This window comes from Ranitomeya variabilis, chromosome 4, assembly GCF_051348905.1.
Source record: "Ranitomeya variabilis isolate aRanVar5 chromosome 4, aRanVar5.hap1, whole genome shotgun sequence".
Lineage (NCBI taxonomy): Eukaryota > Metazoa > Chordata > Amphibia > Anura > Dendrobatidae > Ranitomeya > Ranitomeya variabilis.
The window spans coordinates 722902607-722919001 of record NC_135235.1 but is presented as its reverse complement, the minus strand read 5'-3'; the positions used below and the strand labels follow the sequence as shown (position 1 = coordinate 722919001).

Genomic DNA, 16395 nt, shown 5'->3' with positions numbered 1-16395 from the left:
GCACAAGGGGGCATTCTTTGCGTCTGGAGGAGAGAAGGTTTTTCCACCAACATAGAAGAGGATTCTTTACTGTTAGGGCAGTGAGAATCTGGAATTGCTTGCCTGAGGAGGTGGTGATGGCGAACTCAGTCGAGGGGTTCAAGAGAGGCCTGGATGTCTTCCTGGAGCAGAACAATATTGTATCATACAATTATTAGGTTCTGTAGAAGGACGTAGATCTGGGGATTTATTATGATGGAATATAGGCTGAACTGGATGGACAAATGTCTTTTTTCGGCCTTACTAACTATGTTACTATTTAAGTGCCACGTATCACGTATTTAAGGGGGCCCCGAAAAAAAAAAAAGTGTTGGGGTCCCCCTATATTTTTAGGCCAGAAAGGCTACGCAGACAGCCGTGGGCTTATATTCATAGACTAGGAAAGAGGCCATGGATATTTGCCCCCCCCTGGCTACAAATATAAGCCCGCAGCCGCCCCGGAAAAGGCGCATCAAAAAGATGCGCCAATTCCAGCACTTAGCCCCTCTCTTCCCACTCCCGTGTAGCGGTGGGATATGGGGTAATGAGGGGTTAATGCCACCTTGCTATTGTAAGGTGGCATTAAGCCCGGTTAATAATGGAGAGGCGTCAATAAGACGCCTATCCATTATTAATCCAATGAAAGGGTTAAAAAAACAAACACAAACACTCGAAAAAAAATATTTTAATGAAATAAAGACACCCACTTTTTGACCATATTTTATTGTACGCTCAATCCGTCCTGAAGACCCTCGACCTGAAAAAGACGCAAAAAAAAACAACAAATTCATACTCCCTGGCCCTGTCCGCAGAAATCCATCGAGGGTCCCACGAAGATCTTCCATGGAGAACAGACACATCCAGAGATATGTCTGCTCTCCATGGCTGCAGCAACACACTGACAGGAGCCATAGTTCCTGTCGGTGTGTTGCTGCGCATGCGCGAGCGAGTTTACCGGCGGTCATTGACCCCGGCACTCTCGCTTAACGGCAGTGCTGCGTGGGAAAGTTCAACGCAGCTGTACTGCCGTTAACCGAGACGCCGGAGCTATTGAACTCCGGAACAGTACGCGATACACTGCTAGGAGCTTCGCTCCTGGCAGTGTATCGCCGAAGAGCAGGGGATCGGCGTGGGACACTCGTTTTATGGATTCTGCGGACAGGGAGTATGAATTTGATTTTTTATTTTGGGATTTTTTCTAGGGGATCGAGGGCTTCGCCTACCAGTGTGCTGTTGGTGAGTATATACTCTGTGTTATATGTTGTATGTACTGTGTGTCATGTATGTGTATTGTGTGTGTTTTGTGTAACTTTACAACTGCTAAGTCGCCGGACACAGGGACAACTCTCCCATCCTAATACCGGATGGGAGTAGTAGTCCCATACGGCGACTTAGCACAATGGTGGCACTAGCGTCGCATGGGGACACACACACACACACACACACACACACACACACACACACACACACACACACACATACCAAATCTATCAAACGGCCGACAGCGATCCCCATGCGACGGTATGCCTCCATGTCTCTCCGCCCAAGCACTTCCGCCCACGCACTTCCGCCCGCTTCCCCGCACTCCCTGCTGCAGCGGTTTCTCCACCCATAACCGCAATAAAACCCGCAGATATATTTTTGATCTGCGGGTTTGACCTCACAATGGAGGTCTATGGGTGCAGAACCGCTGCAGTTCCGCACAAAGAAGTGACATGGTCCTTCTTTTTTACCGCAGCTATTCAGCGCGGCTTTTTTAGTGAATTTCTGCATCATGTGCACAGCGTTTCCCGTTTTCCATAGGGTTACATTGTACTGTACCCTGCATGGAAAACAGCTGCGGACCCGCAGCGGCAAAATCGCTGCGGTTCCGCGGTAAAAAACGCATTGTGTGAACATGGCCTTATACACAGTTCTCTTTAAATGTGTAATATTTCTTCTTGAAACGCATCTAACAGAAAATATTGGAGTTTACGATTGTTTAGATTGTGAAGTCACCGAGCCCCGTGCTCTATTTACCTGAGAGCTTTCACCACTAGCTACTCATTTATTACTGATGGAGATGCAGCGTCCCAGGGTCCTGGTCGTTGCAGTAATATCATTCTCCTCAAGGAGGGAATGATGTTACGGCTGGAGGCAATAAAGGAGATCTCTTTACCAGGTAACACCAACATTCAACACATTTCATATTCCATTCCACCAGGGGGAGCTATGCTCCTATTTATTAGGGCACTCTTCACATTTAGGTAAAACTGGTGGCCTGGAGAGGAAGTTAGGCAGATGCTATCTGAGCTCTGCTCAGGTAGTTGGTCCCTGACGGGTGGGAGCCTGTCAGAGGCCTAGACGGAAGGTCACGGAGCTGCGCCTGCCCCACGTGCGGCGGTTCCTAAGAAAGGACACAAACAGAGAACTGTATTGTAGAGAGTGAGAAGAAGTCATATCAAAAGGAGACGATACCAGAAAGAGTTCTGCCCTGCACAGGCTGCCTCCTTCTGAGGCATGGGATCCCAGTAGCCGGAACACCGAGGGAGCAACAGTCCTCTATGCCTTGCTCCAGAGACCGGCAGGACAGCTAATTGCAAGTTACTGATCCGCCCCATACCCAGGAGGCAAGGTGGCACCCACGAGAGGCCGGGGCATGATAGAGTCCCTGTAAAAAGCCTCACGCCACCGGTCATATGGGTTGTCCTATCCATCTGGGGGACAGAGAGAGAGACATAACATCTACAATAGTTGTGAGGACCTTATGAGATGCTTAGCAGTAAGGTACTACAACACCCAGGTGCTAGAGGAAGGCTACTGATTTCCACCTGGATAAGGGGACTCTGGATTTGCCTCCAAACCGGCCGGACTTTGCCAGCCCTGTGATCTGGTGCCCTGGACTGTGGAAGCTGAACCTTCAGTAAAAAGGTAAAGAGACTGCAACCTTGTGTCCTCATTCTTCACTGCGCCTCACACCATCCACCATCTACACTCTGGGAAGCCCTGGGGACATACTTCACCTGTGGGAAGGTATACCATCTAGCTGCCATAACATCACCCAAAGCAGCGTCGGTCACCCTGACCGAATACCACAGGTGGCGTCACGAACATATCCCTTTAAAGACCTTTCCCTTTCACACGGACGTCCCACGGACCGGGTCAGCCACCGTGACATCCCCCCGAGAACTGAAGGTCCTGGTACTGAGTACCCCTTGCCCACGGGGGCACTCCATAGACTGTTCAGTTTGAGCATTTCAGTAGATGTTATTGTCTGTAGTCACAGTGTTTGATTACAGTAGTGTCGGGGGGTCGGGTGATGAGTATTCCAATTCAAGAGGTCATTTGTACAGATGTGGTCATTGTCACATGTGTAAATGGATGAAACCCAACAAATCATTCAGGAGCTCTTCTACGGGAAAAATGTTCTATCAGAGGGATTTTTCTAATTGTAAGACCACTGTTGTTGTTTATAAGGCCACCTGCCCATGTCCAAAGGATTATATTGGAAAGACAAAGCGAGAGTTTCGTAGAAGGGTGGGGGAACACGTGGGTGACATAAGGAACAATAGGGACACCCTCCTGGCCAAACATATGAGATTATATCATGGGAACCAGCTAGACAACATTGACTTTACGATAATTGAAGTGGTAAAACATAATTGTAGAGGTTGTAATTTGGATAAGTCCATTCTTAAAAGGGAATGTGAATGGACATTTAGAATGGATTCACTGGTACCCAAAAACATAAATGAACAAATATCCTTTGCGTGTTTTCTGTAGGCCTGTTTTTGCTGCTCTCTTCACACTCAGTATGTATATATGTATATATATATATACTTACTTGGACTGATTTTATGAAAATAGGAATCTAGAGGACTGGACCATTATTTTCCCTTGAGTTGGGGGTGTACATATTATTGTAAATCATCTTTGCAATAAAAATCCTCCATATAAATTATTTTGTCCTGTACCCCTTTAAATAAGGAAGTTGACTGAATAAATATGGAATATCCCCCTGAGAGTATTATAGCACTTGGTAAGTGTAACCCATAGGGAAAAATTATAATAAGAAAATCACTAATATCTGTGTGATTGTGGATATAAAGTAGCTGGTTGTGTAAATATAAGCCTTTAAGTCCCCTTATCTTTATTTATGCTGGGTACGCTAAGATATATACTGATTATAGCCATTTAGGTTCACCGCAAAATGGGTCCGGGCGATCTGGAAAGCGCATGCGCGGTGAAATCCATCTGCAATGCATTGTTAAGCCTAGGATTATCGATATAGTGCAGTCTTGAATACAAGATATGGCCATGCGTTCCACACGGGGCATGCGCAGTAAGGGTATGTGTCCACGTTCAGGTTTGCTTCAGGCTTTGGTCAGGATTTTATGCAGGTAAAATCCTGACCAAAAATGCACCTGAGGTCACTGGCAGGTCACCTGCGGTGTTCCTGCGTGTTTTGCTCTTAGTAGCAACATGCTGCGTTCTGAAAAAACGCACAGCATGTGCGTTTTCGCGGGAAAAACGCATGCGTTTTTTACTGCACAGTGGAGACGGGATTTCATTAAATCCCCTCCACTATGCTGTAACATCTGGACGCTGCGTTTTTGACGCTGCGGCACAGCGCTGCATCAAAAATGCAGCGTTTCCTGAACGTGGACACATACCCTAAGTTCTCTATGTGCGTCCCAGCCGGGGCATGCGCAGTGTGATCTGACCCATAAGACATCGCAATATCCGAATTTCTGGTTGACGATGCGGAAGTGAAGGGGGATAAGTGCGGGACTATTTAAATGGAGGTGATTTAACTATCGGTAAGCATCATATCCAGATCGGAACACATTCTATATATCGGGCCTCCTGATGAGCCAGAGGGGCAAAACGCATTGAGGCAGAACTGGAGGGTGGCGTTGCATGGATGAGTACCATCATTTTTATGCCATGTTTGAATCTTTATGACCATAGTGGGCAGTTAGGGCATTGTTGGACTGCAGCAACTAATGTGACTAACGGTTATGGCTATTGGGTACCTCATCATATAAGGGGATAACCATCTATAATTATCTAAAGATGTTGATCTTCCTGAATGTTTATCCTACCAGCATTGAAAATTAGAATCTAAATGCTAGTTGTTACCACCGATCGCCGATTGTGTTCATCATTGTTTTTATTTGCCCTTTTGCTGGGGACTAGGGTATCCCTAGAATATTAGGAGTGATCATTGTTTAGATACATAGGTGCCCTTTATTCCCTATCTTGGGAGGGAGCATATAGTTCACTGATATTTAGGGCCATTAAGGGCAGCCATCGCTTAGCGGGGGCGCCAATACGTATCCCATAGGATGCCAACCTCCGCTGATAGGAAGGTGCAAGCATAGGTACCATACTAGGGACCCCCAAAAAAATCCCCAAAGGGTTGTTTGTAATTTCACGGTGTTTTTGATTTTGATGCTGACTACGTTTTGGTTTTTAATAAGGAATAATAAAATCTGATTTTACAGGGTAGGTTTATGATTTATATATTTAATGTATGCCCTAAAGCAATTTATTTTGGAATTTAATATTTGCATGTGAAATAAGGTACCCAGGACTTTTCTTGATCCCCGACAGGCATGCCGAAATATGCCTTGCCTCGCACATCTTACGACATGCTTTCATGGAATAATTTCTCGCTTTTGTCTTTATAAATTGTCCACACACATAGCAAAATGCATCTGCTGGGCGCAAACAATCTCTTGATGCCATCTAAAAAAATAATTGCTCTTTAACTACGATTCGGTATTCTCTTACTCAGCAATGACATAAACTGAAATGTTGGTTCGAGTCACCTGTGCTTTTATACTTGCATGACTACTATTGAACAGTCCAGGAAAGTTCTAAAAGTTTCTAGAAAGTTCTAAATAATTCTGGAAAATTTACAAACTTCTGCTAAATTCTAGCAGTTCAATAATATTCTGGAAGACTACTCCGTATTGAATACGAATCGAGATTTTTACCGAAAACAGACAAATTTCAAAATTTAATTGTCCTGATTACAGAAGCAAAATTTTGGTGGAACAACTATTTTCTATTTGTTTTAAACACAACAGGTTAGGAAACACACTTTCTACCCAGCAAAAAAAAATAAATAAATAATTGATACATAGTGTAATTAAAGTTTATTTACATAGCTTGCCATTTTTATGGACAGTTTAAGTAGAAATGTTCAATAATATAAAACTCAAGGATATTTTATTAAAAAATAATAATTGTTTTTTATCTTAGATGACTGTACCAGGAGATCAGAGGGACAGTTGACATCTTCAATTTTTAAATCTGATGATCTTGAGATCCTACAAGATACAACTGAAGTGATTGCTGTTACTCCAGATATACCATCATCCATTCACAGCAAAGATCTATCATCTGATCCTATGAAACAGGTCCCATCTTCTGATTCATTACTGACTACTAAGGAAAATCAAAGTCACAAAAGAGGCATTAAAAAACAAACTGCTCCTAAAGCAAATAAGTCATTTTCATGTTCAGAATGTGGGAAATGTTTTAGCCTGAAAGGGAATCTTGTTAAGCACCAAAGAATCCACACAGGAGAGAAGCCATATTCATGTTCAGAATGTGGGAAAAGTTTTATCCAGAAGTCAGATTTGATTAATCACCATAGAACTCACACAGGAAAGAAGCCTTTTTCATGTTCAGAATGTGGGAAATGTTTTAACAACAAAACACATTTTGTTACTCACCAGAGAACTCACACAGGAGAGAAGCCTTTTTCCTGTTCAGAATGTGGAAAATGTTTTAACCAGAAATCAGATTTGGTTAAACACCAAAGAACTCACACAGGAGAGAAACCTTTTTCCTGTTCAGAATGTGGGAAATGTTTTAACCACAAAGGGAATCTTGTTACACACCAAATAACTCACACAGGAGAGAAGCCTTTTTCCTGTTCAGAATGTGGGAAATGCTTTAACCAGAAAGGGAATCTTGTTACACACCAAATAACTCACACAGGGAAGAAGCCTTTTTCCTGTTCAGAATGTGGGAAATTTTTTGTGAAAAAGTCACATCTTGTTAGTCACCAGAGAACTCACACAGTAGAGAAGCCTTTTTCCTGTTCAGAATGTGGGAAATGTTTTAAATGGAAAGCGCTTCTTGTTAGACATCAGAGTAGTCACACAGGAGAGAATCCTTTTTCTTAATGTGGGAAATATTTTACTTGGAAATCAACTGTTAATAAACATCAGAGATGTCACATAGGGGAGAAGCCTTTTTTATGTTCATAATGTTAGAATAGTTTTAACCACAATTGAATCTTCTGATATCGGTTGTCTCCAGTCATTCCTCATGTTTGCTGACAAACGGATAAGACTAAACTTTATTAATTCCAAATTTAAAACTATACCCATAATTCACCCCCTGAAGATTAGTTAGTAGGTGACTAATAGAAAAAACATGTACCCTACAGTTCAGTATATAGGGTGAGGTGACGTATATACACTCACTCACTCTCCAAGCCTCTCATTTCTACTGGTTTCATCCTCACCAAAGGTGACTCATCAGGGGACTATTTAATATTGACCTATATTGAAGCGAGACTAGACAAAAAAAAAAAAACCTTTAGTCATGTATCCTGTCATCCAAAACAGTCAGAAAACTAGCCACATATTGGCAGATCCCAGACCTCAAACTATATACTTTGTAAGTTTATAATCCACTCCAGTGTCAGGAATAGATAGTATTTGAAAATACTGTATAATTCTTGTGTTTTTTCTCCTATAGGGACTGCCTTAGTTTGGTATTGTAACAGCTGTTATTTAGTAGTGCAGACAAATTGTCCTAGACTAAACTCCGTTTTCAGACGGCCTAATATGTACCACTCAGGGAAAACTTACCTGCTGCAAAGATCAATAGCAGCTTCTAACTAATGGCCATGCTGCGGTCTGTCAAGGAATGAGTGCAATATCGTTATAAAGACTAGGGATATGTGCAATCATAATGTCTGGAAGATCTGTGCCATTATTTCGTATGACTATGGAGATTATCTCTGAAAGTTAAGTGTTCCCTGAGCGGTATATACTGTATTGTCATATACTATCTATTCCTGACACTGGAGTGCTTTATAAACTTGCGAAGTATTTAGTTTGAAATCTGGGGTCTGCCAATATGTGGCTAGTTTTCTGACTGTTTCAGATAACATGATACATGATTTTAGGGTTTTCTTCGTCTAGTCTCGCTTGAATACAGGTCAATATTAAATAGTTTCCTGATTAATCCAATGAATATTCATTTCTCTTAAGTAGCGGCTATCAGAATACTGATCAACACCGGCAAACTGCCATGGCTGAACAGGGTGACTCACCCACACTGTGGGAGAGCCTGGGGTCAGATGCTGCGGGGAAAGATAAGGCAGACGGGACCTGAGCAGTGTGGTGAGAGGGGAATCTGAGAGTAGCTGGAAGCAGAAGGACCTGCAATTATGTGACCACAGGGGGATGCTACAGGGACCCTGGAATAGAGGAGAGGGGAACTCAGGTTGGACAAACGGGGGTCATACACGGAGAGGTGTAGGAGGGGTGAGCAGAGAATAGTCAGAACTTAGGAAAGGAGTCATACACGGAGATAGCAGCGCAGTACAGGAAGGACAGGCAAAACTGTTAACAGGGACAGAACCAGATCAGAACTAGGCAAACATGAAGTAGCACAGGCACAAAGCACAGGTATAAAGCACAGGCACAACGGGGTCACACACTCGGCCAAGGGTCAAAGTATAAGTGACGAGGAATGACCCCACAATGAGGCTATAAGAAGCCTCCCAGAGTGAGGCTGTCCAGATTAATCTCTGAACTACCTAATCCCACAAACTAAGCAGATCATGACAGCAGCACTTGTGACTGCCGGCAGCAGCAGGAAACCAGTGGCTGACTTTGAACACTACTGAAGAGCAATGAATACTCCCCGCTCTCTGTGCACAGTCGCAGCGAGTACTCTGGCAGCTGTGCTTTGCTTGTGACGTGCTGCTTACAAGCATAAAGCAGCTGCTGGCATCGGAGCAGGATGCTGCGAGGGAGCGCCGGGTAGGTAAGTGTAAAGTGTTTTTTTTTTTTGTTTTTTTTTTAAGTTTTCTGATGGGGCCATGCATACCAGGACCAGGATGGGGGCCAATCACAGGCTACTTTCACACTAGCGTCGTTTGGCATACGTCGCAATGCGTCGTTTTGGAGAAAAAACGCATCCTGCAAATCTGCCCGCAGGATGCGTTTTTTCCTCCATAGACTTGCATTAGCGACGTATTGCCACACGTCGCATCCGTCGTGCGACGGATGCGTCGTGTTTTGGCGGACTGTCGGCACAAAAAACGTTCCATGTAACTTTTTTTGTGCGTCAAGTCCGCCATTTCCGACCGCGCATGCACGACCAGAACTCCACCCCCTCCTCCCGCGCATGCACGACCGGAACTCCACCCCCTCCTACCGCGCATGCACGACCGGAACTCCACCCCCTCCTCCCGCGCATGCACGGCCGGAACTCCACCCCCTCCTCCCCAGACATTACAATGGGGCAGCGGATGCATTGTAAAACTGCATCCGCTGCCCCGTTTTTTTTTCACAGCTAGCGTCGGTACGTCGGGCCGACGGCCCCGTACCGACGCTAGTGTGAAAGTAGCCATACCAGAATAGGGATGGGCCCTGCATACTAGGACGAGATGGGGGACCCTGCCTACCAGGATAGACATGGGACCCTGCATACTAGGACGAGATGGGGGATCCTGCATACCAGGATAGGGATGGGGCCCTGCATACTAGATTAGGGATGAGAGCGATCATTCCTGCCAGGACAGGGATGAGGAGGCATGCATACCAGGATATGGATGAGGGATCCATACATGCCAGGATAGGGATGATGGATCCATGCATACCAGGATATGGATAATGGATCCATGCATACCAGGATATGGATAATGGATCCATGCATGCCAGGATAGGGATGAGATCTCGTCATATCTGACAGACCGAACATTCAGTGTCTCCCTCCCCCACACCACCTCCTCACTTCGCCCCTTGTCAATCGGTGTTCCACAAGGCTCTGTTCTAGCACCCCTACTCTTCTCCAACTACACCTTCGGCCTTGGACAGCTCATAGAATCCCACGGTATGCAGCATCATCTCTACGCTAATGACATGCAGATCTACCTATCCGGACCTGACCTCACCTCCTTACCAAAATCCCGCACTGTCTGTCTGCTATTTCAGCCTTCTTTTCTGCTCGCTTTCCACAACTGCACATGGACAAAACAGAATTCATCATCTTTCCCCATCTCACTCTACCCCTCCACCAGACCTATCCATCAATGTCAATAGCTGCTCACTTTCCCCAGTCCCACACGCTCGGTGCCTCGGGGTGATCCTCGACTCTGCCCTCTCTTTCAAGCCACATATCCAAGCCCTTGCCTCCTCCTGCCGTCTCAAACTCAAAAATATTTCCCGGATCCGCGCATTCCTTGATCGCGACACCACAAAAACACTAGTACATGCCCTTATCATCTCCCGCCTTGACTACTGCAATCTCCTACTCTCTGGACTGCCTTCTAGCACTCTGGCACCACTCCAATCCATCCTACACTCTGCTGCCCGACTAATCTACCTTTCTCCCCGCTATTCCCCAGCCTCTCCCCTATGCCAAGCCCTTCACTGGCTTCCTATCGCCCAGAGACTCCAGTTCAAAACCCTCACAATGACATACAAAGCCATCCACAACCTGTCTCCCGGTACCTACCTACACGCAACCTCCGATCCTCTCGACCTCCTTCTCTACTCCCCTCTCATCTCTTCTTCCCACAACCGCATCCAAAACTTCTCTCGTGCTTCACCCATACTCTGGAACTCTCTACCCCAACACATCAGATTCTCGCCTACCATAGAAACCTTCAAAAAGAACATGAAAACTCACCTCTTCCGACAAGCCTACAGCCTGCAGTGATCCTCAATCTACTGAACCACCGCACAACCTGCTCTACCCTCTCCTATTGTATTCTCACCCATCCCCTGCAGACTGTGAGCCCTTATGGGCAGGGTCTTCCCTCCTTATGTACCTGTGTGCCTTGTTTTGTGCTCATGTTTAATGTATTTGTCTATATTTGCCCCGCATTCACATGTAAAGCGCCATGGAATAAATGGCACTATAAAAATGTATAATAATAATAATAATAATAATCTCAATAAATATCCGCTCATTGGATTACAGTCCAAAAGGTTTTCTCAATTTTCAAGGTGGTCCAATATAGTCCCAAGATTATTTCTCCAATTTTCACAGTATGGTCCTGTGCAATCCTTAGAAATATATCTTCCCAATTTTCACAGTATGGATACTACTGCAATGTTGTTTCCAGAATGCTGAAGCACCTACTGGTCCAATATGGAATTCCAAAGGATAAACGGACAAGAAGTTCATCAATCAGGTAAGACCATATCACGAGGATTAGTCAACAGAAACTTATAACTAGAATAAGGAAAATAGAAAAATTAAGTTAAAAACAAATAGAAGACAATTAAACATTTACACCCCCCCCCACCTGAAAACTTCCTAAATGTAAAACTATATTTAACCCCTTCTTGACCCAGCCTATTTTGACCTTAATGACCTGGCCATTTTTTGCAATTCTGACCAGTGTCCCTTTATGGGGTAATAACTCAGGAACGCTTCAACGGATCCTAGCAATTCTGAGACCGTTTTTTCATGACATATTGGGCTTCATGTTAGTGGTAAATTTAGGTCGATAATTTTTGTGTTTGTGAAAAAAATGGAAATTTGGCAAAAAATTTGAAAATTTTGCAATTTTCAAATTTTGAATTTTTATTCTGTTATACCAGAGAGTTATGTGACACAAAGTAGTTAATAAATAACATTTCCCACATGTCTACTTTACATCAGCACAATTTTTGAAACATTTTTTTTTTTGCTATGATGTTATAAGGTTTAAAATTTGACCTGCGATTTCTAATTTTTACAACAAAATTTACAAAACCATTTTTTTTTAGGGGTCTACTTCACATTTGAAGTCAGTTGAGGGGTCTATATGGCTGAAAATACCCAAAAGTTACACCATTCTAAAAACTGCACCCCTCAACGTACTCAAAACCACATTCAAAAGTTTATTAACCCTTCAGGTGTTTCACAGCAGCAGAAGCAACATGGAAGGAAAAAATGAACATTTAACTTTTTAGTCACAAATGATCTTTTAGCAACAATTTTATTATTTTCCCAAGGGTAAACGGAGAAAGTTGACCACGAAAGTTGTTGTACAATTTGTCCTGAGTACGCCGATACCCCATATGTGGGGGGATCCACTGTTTGGGCGCACGGCAGGGCTCTGAAGGGAAGGAGCACCATTTGACTTTTTTAATTAAAAACTGGCTCCAATCTTTAGCGTACACCATGTCGCGTTGGAGAGCCCCTGTGTGTTATAACGTAGGGCCTTGAAAATAAAAAAATATTTTTTTTTTCCTCAAAAATGATTTTTTTAGTCCGCAATTTTTTATTTACACAAGGGTTTCAGGAGAAATTGGACCCCAGAAGTTGTTGTCCAGTTTGTCCTGAGTACGCTGATACCCCATATGTGGGAGTAAACCACTGTTTGGGCACACGTCGGGGCTCGGAAGGGAAGTAGTGACGTTTTGAAATGCAGACTTTGATGGAATTGTCAGCGGGCGTCACGTTGCTTTTGCTGAGCCCCTGATGTGCCTAAACAGTAGAAACCCCCAACAAGTGACCCCATTTTGGAAACTAAACCCCCCCCCCCCCCCCCCAAGGAGCTTACTTAGATGTGTGGTTAGCACTTTGAACTCCCAAGTGCTTCACAAAAGTTTATATCGCAGAGCTGTGAAAAAAAAAAATCATTTTTTTCCCACAATTTTTTTTGTAGCCCCCAATTTTTTATTTTCCTAAGGGTAACAGGAGAAATTAGACCCCCAAATTTGTTGTGCATTTTTTACTGAGTATGCTGATACCCCATATGTGGGGGGAACCACTGTTTGGGCGCACGCCAGGGCTCGGAAGGGAGTGAGCACCATTTGACTTTTTGAATGCAAGATTGGCTGGAATCAATGGTGGCGCCATGTTTGGGACCCCCCGATGTGCCTAAACAGTGGAAACCCCTCAATTCTAACTCAAACATTAACCCCAACACACCCCTAACCCTAATCCCAACCATAACCCTAACCACAACTCTAACCCCAACAAACCCCTAGCCCTAATCCCAACCCTAACCACAATTCTAACCCCAACACACCTCTAACTATAACCCTAACCACAAACCTAACTCTAAGCCCAACACACCGCTAACCCTAATCTTATCCCTAATTCCAACCTCAACCCTAATCCCAACCCTAACTCTAATTCCAACCCTAATCCTAAAGCTATGTGCCCACGTTGCGTATTCGTATGCGGATTTTTCAGCACCGTTTTTGAAAAATCCGCGGATTTCCTGCGTTTTTTGTGCGGATTTAACTTGTGTAAAACGGAATCCGCACAAAGAATTGACATGCTGCGGAAAATACAACTCAGCGTTTCCACGCAGTATTTTCCGCACCATGAGCACAGCGGATTTGGTTTTCCATAGGCTTACATGGTACTGTACACCGCATGGAAAACTGCTGCAAATCCCCAGCCAAATCCGCACCACAGCCAAATCCGCACCGTGTACACATACCCTTATTCTAACCCTAACCCTAGTTATTATTATTATTTATTTATATAGCACCATTGATTCCATGGAGCTTTACAGGCGGTCACATACAAGTTACAGATATCACTTACAGTAAACAAACAATGACAGACTGATAAAGAGGGGCGAGGACCCTGCCCTTGCGGGCTTACATTCTACAGGATTATGGGGAAGGAGACAGTAGGTTGAGGATTGCAGGAGCTCCGGTGTTGGTGAGGCGGTAGCTTTGGTAGTGATGAGGAGGCAGCGGGGTCAGTGCAGGCTGTAGGCATTCCTGAAGAGATGGGTTTTCAAGTTCCGTCTGAAGGATCAGAATGTGGTTGATAGTCGGACGTGTTGGGGCAAAGTCAGATGATGGGGGATATTCGGGAGAAGTCTTGGAGGCGGTTGGATGAGGAGCGAATAAGTGTGGAGGAGAGAAGGAGGTCTTGGGAGGACCGGAGATAACGTGAGGGAAGATATCGGGAGATTAGTTCAGAGATATATGGAGGAGACAGGTTGTGGATGGCTTTGTAGGTGAGATTTAGTAATTTGAACTGGATATGCTGAGGGAATGGGAGCCAGTGAAGAGATTTGCAGAGGGGGGAAGCAGAGAGATTAGTCGGGCAGCAGAGTTAAGGATGGACTGGAGAGGTGCAAGGGTGTTAGCAGGGAGGTCGCAGAAATGATGTCATTGATTGCGAAAGATAGGTCAGGTAAGGAAGATCTATGGGATGGAGGAAAGATGATGAGTTCAGATTTGTCCATATTGAGTTTGAGGAAGAAAAAGGAGAAGAAGGAGGATATGGCTGATAGACACTCTGGGATTCTGGACAGCAGAGCGGTGACGTCTGGGCCAAAGAGGTAGATCTGAGTGTCATCAGCATAGAGGTGGTACTGGAATCCATGGGACTTTATGAGTTGTCCCAAGCCAAGTGTATAGATTAAGAAGAGTAGGGGTCCTAGAACAGAGCCTTGGGGGACTCCGACAGAGAGGGTGGGATGAGGAGGTAGTGTGGGAGTGGGAGACGCCGAATGTGCGGTTGGAAAGGCACAAGGAGATCCAGGATAGGGCGAGGTCTTTGATGCCAAAGGAGGAGAGGATCTGTAGTAAGAGGCAGTGGTAAACTGTGTCGAAAGCAGAGGACAGGTCTAGAAGGAGGAGTATAGAGTATTGTCCATTAGCTTTCGCGGTAAGTAGGTCGTTGGCGATTTTGGTTAGGGCTGTCTCAGTTGAGTGATGGGGCGGAAACCAGATTGTAGATTGTCAAAGAGCAAGTTAGATGAGAGGTGGGAGGAAAGTTCAGAGTGGATGTGCTGCTCCAGGAGTTTGGAAGCAAATGGGAGCAGTGATATTGGGCAATAGCTGGACATAGCAGTTGGATCGAGGGTTGGCTTTTTAAGGATAGGCGTGATTGTGGCATGTTTGAAAGCAGAAGGGAAGGTGTCAGAAGTTAGTGATAGGTTGAAGAGGTGGGTTAGGGATGGGATAAGTGTGGTCTGATGGCAGGAAATTTATTATTACTCATAGCATCAATTGTCTGACTCAGGCGGTTGTATATTATGCTAGTTGTCCTTGTGCTTTGATATATGTGGGACTGACAACACGGGCCCTTAAAGGTCAGAGTAAGAGAGCATGTCCGCGATATTCTCGCGGCTGCCAAAGAAGATGATCCGGAACAGCTTAAGACCATCCCGAGACATTTTAAAAAGTATCATGCTTGTGATCCATCTGGCCTCAAAGTGAGAGGTATTGATCATATTAGATCAAGTCTTCGGGGAGGGAACGTTAGTCGTAATTTAGCACAGAAAGAAGCCAAATGGATTTGGACCCTGCGTACACTACAACCAGATGGACTCAATGAGACACTGAGTTTTGTTCCGTTTCTTTGAATCACTACCCCGTGCAACGTTGTATTTTTAATGTGTGGTTTTATGTTTTTATGCTTGTTTCTAGATGGTTATATGCTGTTTATTGAGTTTTTATTTTGGTATTAACATCTGCTACTTGTATACCTTTTAGAACATTGGGGGTGACCGATGGGTTAATATTTCCTCTTTTGCCTGCGCCTGGTGGTCGTTGTGGTCCTGTCCCTCTTTTGGTCGGCTCTGGAAGGAAGATAAGAACTCTTGAAAAGGAAGAGCTTAATCCGGTGTTTTCACCTTGCACATCTATGGACTATAATGAAAATTATTATAATATATATATGAACAGTGTGATTTTGTATTCACCCACTGTACCCTTGTACTGGAATCTGTTGTCGTCCAATTCTGAATGACTATGGAGTGGGTTACACAGACAGAAAAAGATGATGTTATATTTTATGATGACGTGTAAAGTATCCATTTAATACTGTTCCCAATTATGTATTTTTAATACATTTATAGCTCATATTATTACTCCTGATTTTTCTTATGGCTCTATTGCACTTTATATTGTTAGGTTTTATAGTTATGACCAGGATTATACCTGGCTTCACAATTTTACACCTCAGTTATATATTAGGCCTTTTTATACATATATACATTTTCTATATTACACTTCGTGAATTTTTCTATATTGGTTTATAAATTATCACTTTTAATTATTTTTAACTTTTTTTCCTGGCACTATTGCACTTATACTATTTGGTGTTATAATTATGGCCAGAGTCACACCTGGCTTCACAAGTTTTGCACTCTGGCTATATATAAGC

At 44.0% G+C, this 16395-nt stretch overlaps 1 protein-coding gene and 1 long non-coding RNA gene across 5 annotated transcripts in view; both read right to left on the bottom strand.

The window, feature by feature from the left end:
• Positions 1-16395, bottom strand: part of LOC143766657 (uncharacterized) — a 1190188-nt gene that overhangs the window by 409916 nt on the left and 763877 nt on the right. The window lies entirely within an intron of this gene.
• Positions 10334-16395, bottom strand: part of LOC143766640 (uncharacterized) — a 38060-nt gene continuing 31998 nt past the window's right edge. For 2 of the 4 annotated variants that reach the window (XR_013213609.1, XR_013213608.1), the window contains one exon: positions 13901-15808. This is a non-coding gene — a long non-coding RNA (uncharacterized LOC143766640). Of the gene's footprint in view, positions 11497-13900; positions 15809-16395 lie in introns of those variants that run through there. The other 2 variants (XR_013213611.1, XR_013213610.1) reach the window with 2 other exon arrangements.